Source organism: Humulus lupulus, chromosome 1 (assembly GCF_963169125.1).
Source record: "Humulus lupulus chromosome 1, drHumLupu1.1, whole genome shotgun sequence".
In the NCBI taxonomy this organism is placed as follows: Eukaryota; Viridiplantae; Streptophyta; class Magnoliopsida; order Rosales; family Cannabaceae; genus Humulus; species Humulus lupulus.
The window spans coordinates 76,997,689-77,003,471 of record NC_084793.1 but is presented as its reverse complement, the minus strand read 5'-3'; the positions used below and the strand labels follow the sequence as shown (position 1 = coordinate 77,003,471).

Below are 5,783 nucleotides of genomic sequence, written 5' to 3'. Positions count from 1 at the left end.
TTTTGGGATAATTTAGATTACAGTCGTTATACTGCCAAAATTTTAGTAGATTTAGAAATATTAAACATTGCAAAATAATTTTAAAGTTAGTGTGATTAAATTTTTTAATTAATTTTAAAGCAACTAATAAAAATTTATAAAAAAAAATCATAAATTGGAAATTAAAAAAATAATTTTACAATTATAAAACTTTATTGTTATTTTTGAAAAAATAAAACGTGAAAATCAAAATAATAATTTGATAATTATCAAAGAAATTAATAACAATCATTAATAAATATATAATTAAATATTTGTATATATAATGAAACTTTATAAAACATTCATAAAATTTTATAATATACATTCATAAAATTATAAAGTGGAAATTAAAATAATAATTTTACAATTATAAAACTCTATTTTTATTTTTGAAAAATTAAAAAGTGGAAAATAATAATAATCATTAATAGTAAGTTTATAAATTTATAATTAAATATTTGTATATTTAATTAATTTTATAATAAATTATTAAATTTTATAATATATATTCATAAAAATTAATAATTTATTCATAAGAGTCAATAAGATTTCATAATTTACTTGAAAAAATTAGTGCTTTAGTGATAAAAAAAATATTAGCAAATAAAAGTAGTTTTTTATGATTATTACACTGTGATAATTTATTTTCCACTTGAATCAGTTATGACGATTGACAAGAGTTTGATAACTAATAGACGATGTAACTCTGATGGGTTTTGGAATGGTCTTCAAGCATTTATACAAACGACCAAGAATTATGTGAATGCTTAGGGAGAAGTCAGATGCCCATGTGTTTAGTGTGTCAATATGATAAATCAGAAACTGGATGTGGTGGAGGCTCACATACACAAATATGGGTTTCTGCAGCGATACGTGAAGTGGACCTACCACGGTGAAGTTGATATGCCTCTAGTAGTGGACGATGGGGCTCCAGTGACTGATGAGATGATTGACATCATCAATGATGTTATTGGTGAATAAGACACTAACGAAGAAGGCGTAAATGAAGGAATTTATGATTGTGGTGGAAATAGTGCGGAGAATCAATTTGATGACCTGCTTCAAGAGGTCGAAGCTGAGTTATACCCTGGTTGTACTTGGTTGTCTTCCTTGAACTTCTTGGCGAAGATGATGCACATGAAGGTTATGAATAAATGGACAAATAGTTCCTTTGATGAACTTTTGAAGTTTATGAAATTTGCATTCCCGAAGGAGAATAAGATTCCGGCTTTATTTTATGAGTCTAAGAAAAAAAAGAGAGGAAGTTAGGGTTAGGTTATCAATCAATTCATGCTTGCAAGTATGACTATTGTTTGTTCTGGAAGGAGAATTCCCAAAAATAGAGTTGTCCTGTATGTGGTGAGAGCCGATGGGTTGACAAAGACACAAAGGGGAAAAAAGTCACCCATAAAGTGTTGCGGTACTTCCCTTTACCTCCTAGGCTGAAGCGTCTTTATGGTTCAAGGCATACAACAAATGATATGACCTGGCATAGTACAAGACAATCAAAATAAGATGTTGTGATCCACCATCCTTTTGATGGGAGTGCTTGGAAACAATTTGATTCCAGATATCCTGATTTTTCCAAAGAACCCAGAAACGTTTGATTGGGTTTTGCTGCTGATGGTTTTAATCCATTTGGTAACCTGATTCTATCTTACAGCATGTGGCCGGTAATATTCTTCACGTACAATATGCCTCCTTGGTTGTGCATGAAAGAGTCATCATTCATGCTAACCTTATTATTCTCAGTCTGAAATAACCTGGAAAGGACATGGATGTCTTTTTGAGGCATGTGGTAGACGAATTGAAGGAGTTGTGGGATGAAGGAGTTCAAACCAAAGACGCTACAATGAACAGTGTATTCAGAATGTGTGCAACACTATTATGGACTACCAATGATTTTCCAACCCGTAGTAGCTTGTCTGGTTGGAGTGGCCAAGGATATATGGCATGCCTTTCGTGCAACAAAGACACTCCTTCATGTCGGGTAATTGGGAAGACGACTTATGTTGGTCATAGAAGATTCTTATCTTCTACGCATAAGTGGAGAAAGAGTCGTTTGTTTGATAGTGATTAGTGCTCAAAAATATCATTTTATTAGTCTTAAAGTGTAAAATTAATTAAGTTTTAATTAATATTTTCATGGATTTATTGTCATATATTTTATATTTGACAATATTAATTTTAATTTAATTTGTGTTTAATTTTTAGGAAATAAAATGTATTTTGACACAAAGAAAAAGAAAGAATTAAAATTGAAGAAATCATGAAGAAAATGGCATTTTTGAAGATGGAATGACCCAAAATTAAGCCCAAAAAGCCAAAGCCCAAGCCAACATCTACTCCCCCACGCTGCCACATGGCAACCTGCCATTCGTCCACCCGAGCCACGCCGCTGCCTCCAGCCAAGCCGAGTCCACCTGACGCACGCCTGCCATGCTCCCCACGCGCTTGACAACCACGCCTACCACCTGACGCACTCAGCTGCCGAGCCAACCAGAAGTCGCCACGCATCCCACATGCCTGGCGGATGTTCCCCATGAATAACACGCAGCCTGCCAAACCAACGAAAGCTTGACACGTGGCCAACGTGTCTGATGCACTTGTCTCCCACTTGTCCCACTTTGCACCTATTTTGCAGCCATTTTTCCCACTCTTGAGTACACGATTTTAACATATTTTGGGTCATTTTTTCACTATAAATAGAGGACCAAATGTAGGGAAAAAATCATCAGATGGTGGAATTAAGTGTGGAGAGTATAGTGAGAGAGAAAAGCATTTTTGTTCTTATTTTTCTTTCATTTCTTTTACATTACTTTGAATGAAAACAATGTCTATTTTAGGATATATTCTTTTGTGGAAAGGCTAGAGTGAAGTTCATGTTTCACATTATATTTTTAATACATTGATTCTTTATTTTGTTCTTCATTTCTATATATTTGTTACAATTAAATTTATTTTCTTCTCATTTTTATTCTAAATTTATTAGTGTCTTTTACATAAGTCTAGTCATGCTCTTCTTATGTAATTTAGGCTTTTAATTAAATTTAGGATATTTGTTATATTATATACTTTTTACTGCATTCTGCCATTGGTATTTTGTCGCTCTAAGGTATATAATATGATAGGTTTTTAAAATTAGAAGTTAGTATAATTTTTTATTTCTCTTTTATTTTATTTTTCCTTAGTAATTTATTTTATTAATTTTTTTTTGTTATTGTTTTATTTTAATCATTTTACTTTTAGGTTTAGAATTTCTTTTTTCTAGATTTAGGTTTTTTTTCCGAAAAAAAAGCATAAAATTTTATTAAATCATAATTTTTTTTTAAAAAAGTATTGAGAACATTTGTGTTATTGTGGAAATTAGTAAATACCAAACTTGTTCTGTCTTAGAAAAATTGGTTCTTAAATAAGGTTTGTGTTAGCGTTACCCTCCAACCTTTTCTAAGAACCTCGGGGAGTTCTAGAAAAGCTCTTGGGCCTAAAGTGGTACCTTGGCAGCCTTTCCAATTGGCCTGGGAATATTTTAGTGTATACTTATTACATTATTACACACTTGCGCTTATAATACTTACAAAATAAAAAAAATATTCATGCCACGAAACAGAGACGCACTAGGGAGATTTGTGAGACAACAAGTAGAAACTTTAGAAAACTCTCCTAGTTCGTCGTTTTCTTCCATTCGTTAAAACACTCCCGATTCACCGAGACTTCCTGAACCACCCACGATGGCTCATCAAGATGAAGTCCAACCAAGAACGCTACATGATTATTTACATCCTACGCGTATAGCCACACCTTCATGCATAATGTATCCCAACAATATGCCAAATTTCGATTTCAAACCCGGCATGATTAACCTCTTACCAACCTTCCATGCGTTGGAAAATGAGAGTCCGTACGTGCATATACGGGAATGTGGCTACATTCAACAACCGAGCTGATGTCACCAACATTGTGAGATTGAAATTCTTTCCTTTCTCACTCAAAGACAAAGAAAAAAGCTGGTTGTATTCCTTAAGGCCTAGATCTATCGAAACATGGGACGAAATGACAAAAGCATTCATTGCCAAATATTTCTCGCCCCATAGGACTAGCAGCCTTAAGAGGCAAATCTCTACCTTCATCTAGAAAGACCATGAAACTTTCCATCAGGTCTGGGAGAGGTTTAGAGATTTGATAAATCAATGCCCACATCATGGATACAAAAGCTGGCGTCTGATCAGCTATTTCTATGATGGTCTCACAACTGGGCAAAGACAATTTGTACAAATGATGTGCAATGGCGAATTCCTTCAAAAAGTTCTCGATGAAGCTTTCGAGTACCTCGACGATCTTGCTGAAAAGTCCTACACATGGAATGGACCGAGTCTTATGAACAAGCCGCGATCAACTGGAATCTACCAATTAAAGGAAGATGACAACGTCAAAAGAAAAATTGAATCATTGAGACAACAATTCGAGGCTTTCAAATCTCAAGAAGGTAGAGGAATCCATATGGCTGCAAAGGTAGAGACACGAGATCCATGCTTCATATGTGGAGGGACGGAACATCAACCCCAAGAGTGCCAAACTTTAGGGGATTACAAGAAGCCTTATAACCCTTTCTCAAACACATACAATCCCAGTTGGTGCAACCATCTAAATTTCAGCTAGAAGGATTCAAACCAAGCATCTGGGAGCCAATGGAGGTCTGAGCAGCAACAACCGCCAAAAGCATACATTGCTCCTCAAAATAACATGCAGACAAGTAATTCTCTTGAGAATACTTTGCAAATGCTTGCACAAACTCAAATAGCCTCAACTCAAGAGCTCAAATCTTGTTTCACACAAATGGTAGAGGAAATGAAAAGCATGAAAGTCCAAATGACAAAGCTAAACACTACTTTGGAAATTCAAGAGCATGGTAGACTTCCCGCTCAACCTCTAATCCATCAAAAAGGGCAACACATGACACAAACCTCCTCCTTTGCAGATACAAATTTTAAAGAGGTTAATGCCATCTCTACTCAAAGTCGTCAAAGTACAATTTCACCGTTAGCTAAGACAACGAGTACTTCAATGCCCGCTCCAGATGATGATGTGCCAATAAGCATTCCAGTAAAGGCACCCTTTCCTCAAGCTTTAAAATCCACTGGAAAGGTACTGGAAAATCATGGTGAAATCCTAGACCTTTTAACACAAGTGAAGATCAACTTGCCATTGTTGCATGTGATCAAACAAGTGCCGGCTTATGCCAAGGTTATCAAGGATTTGTGCACCGTTAAAAGAAAGCACCATGTCAAGAAAACTACATTCTTAGCAAAACAAGCTAGCGCGGTAATTGACTACAAGACACCACCTAAATACAATTGGCCGATCGATCAGTTAAGAAACCTCGGGGAATAGTAGAAGACGTTCTGATTCAAATTGAAAAATTCTATTACCCTATTGATTTTCTCATCTTGGACACTCAATCCGAAGTAAGTATAGAGTCCAAAATTCCCATCATTCTCGGTAGACCTTTCCTCGCAACAACTAATGTACTCATTAATTGTAGGAATGGTCTCATGAAAATCTCTTTCAGGAAAATGACTCTAGAAGTGAATGTTTTCCACATCAGTAAACAACCACCTGACAACGATGAGTGCTTCCAATCCTATCTGATCAATACACTTATTTCGGAAGAGGTCGACTCGAAATAAACTTCTAATCATTTTAATCACCTCTTCCAAATTTCAGAAAGTTATGAGCCCGATGAGTCTGCAATCAACCCTGAA

The 5,783-nt window shown here is 35.1% G+C and overlaps 1 non-coding gene across 1 annotated transcript; it reads right to left on the bottom strand.

Moving 5' to 3' along the window:
- Positions 1-4,122: 4,122 nt before the first annotated feature.
- Positions 4,123-4,229, bottom strand: LOC133813527 (small nucleolar RNA R71). Its single transcript, XR_009884536.1, has one exon. It is a non-coding gene; the product is annotated as a small nucleolar RNA R71 (small nucleolar RNA).
- Positions 4,230-5,783: the final 1,554 nt, after the last annotated feature.